Raw genomic sequence first — 1,930 nt, forward strand, 5'->3', positions numbered from 1 at the left:
CTCTCTTTTCTGACCCTCCACATGTACAAAGAGTATGGAAGATAGCAGTATCTGACCTCCATGAATTTCAAAGATGCAAAATGTCTCCATCAACATCTACAGATATAACATCAACTTCTATAAAGTCAGATATGGTCCCCCATATTCCTGCACAAATTTCTAATTCCAACATCAGTCTTACTGCTCTACTAAGTCTGAAATCCATTGCCATGAACATACAGATCTCATAGAACCAAATGCACAGCTATGGGGTTTATAATGGAAGTTAACTGGTTACAATTCAGGTTGGCAAAAAGATATAATTCTTCAGCCAGTTAGCTTCTCATATGTGCTTGTAAGCCCTTTGACCTTAGCCTCACAGCTTAAGTCAGTGTTACAAAGTTCTTTTTTTTTCCTTGCAAAACCACTTTATTTACTAAACACTAAATGGGTCAAGGCACAAGTATCCAGGGGGACTGGATGTGAGAGTGGATGTCCACAGTAGATGGGATACAGAGAGAGACAGAAAATGGTAACATTGGGCGCAGGTGGAGATAGGCTCTTTGGTAACTCTCTGGAGGGAGGTCTAGTAAAGGTCCCAGAGTGCATTCAGAGGTGTTTCTGCAATCTAGGAGGACACCCCAGCAGTGGTGTTAGAGAGCAGCCCCATACTGGTTTGTGTGTATTCCAGGGGCTCTTGTGTCTCCTAGGTATGAGGTATTTCAGAAACTCAAAAAAAGTATCTATCTTTGGCTCCATACAAGATGAGAATGAGGCACCAGCAGTGTGGGAAGTTATCTTCTCAAGCGGATTAGCCACTGAATGATAAAACTGACTCCTGAAAATCATTAAAAAAGCAAAAGAAGAAAGATAAAACCCAACCCCCCCAGAGCTGCTGAGGATCACTACCTGAGTAGGGAACAGTTCTGGGGAAGGAAGAGAGGCTCATGTTCAGGGAGCTCCCATGCTCCTACCCTCATCAGACATAATTTTTGGTGGGGTACTCAGAGGGCCGAAGGGTGCCCAGTGGAGTAGAGGCTGAGTAGTAGGCCATGCAAGTGCTCTGGGACATGTGCTGCACAGGAGACCTCCTCTCAGCAGCAACAAGCCAGAGGCAGCCCAGCACAGGTAAAGTGAGACCCCCAGCTCCTGCTTCTGGGCCTCAGTCACCAAAGGGTTGTAGAAGTCCCAGATGATGGAGTTGGCAGTCCAGCAAGTCGATATGAGGACCAACATTTCCGAGATGATGATGATACTGGAGGTGAGCACCAAACGAGCCCTGACATCCTTTTCTTCCACACACATGGTACACTTGGCACCCGCAATGTAGACCAGCAGGCCGAGCAGGGCCACCAGGAGGGGTGTTGACGGCAGAAGGCATGAGCAGCCTGCAGGTCCTGGGGCAGAGCCAGCAGTGAGTTGTACACATTGTAATCCATTTGGCCAGTGCTCTACACCACATAGGACATCCATAGACGCTCCTGTATGACCTGGGCCACCATGATGCTGCTGCTGACGAAGGTGGTCACCTTCCACATGGGCAGGGTGCAGAACACCAGGGAATTCACCGAGCTAAGCAGTATCAGGATGAGTCCCAGATCTGCAGACCAGTGGAGGCCATGGCAAAAGGCCAAAGCTCAGGGGGAAAGAACATAGAAGTTGGTGGGAGGCCCCAGAATGTACAAAGTTCTCTTAATCCCTCAGTCTTCTAACAAGCTTGGTGAATGCCTCTGACTCTGGCTACACAAGGCAGGAATCTCACGTCAGCTCTTTTTTAAAAAAATGTGATTTTAGTGAAAATTTTCAGAAAGGATGAGTTTTCATATACTCATTGATACACATTTTCCTCCCTTCCTCTCTCAATTCACTTTGTAAAGCACATCATGTTCCAGATTGTTGTCTACATGACTAATCATCCATTCCTTTCCCCACCTCTATCTCCATCCAACTT

The 1,930-nt window shown here is 46.7% G+C and overlaps 1 pseudogene; it reads right to left on the bottom strand.

The window, feature by feature from the left end:
* Positions 1-930: 930 nt before the first annotated feature.
* LOC102874835 lies at positions 931-1,600 on the bottom strand (annotated as a pseudogene).
* Between the last annotated feature and the right edge of the window lie 330 nt (positions 1,601-1,930).

The sequence above is a fragment of the Elephantulus edwardii genome, unplaced genomic scaffold (genome assembly GCF_000299155.1).
Source record: "Elephantulus edwardii isolate Elephantulus edwardi_28Jun2011 unplaced genomic scaffold, EleEdw1.0 scaffold00366, whole genome shotgun sequence".
NCBI lineage: Eukaryota > Metazoa > Chordata > Mammalia > Macroscelidea > Macroscelididae > Elephantulus > Elephantulus edwardii.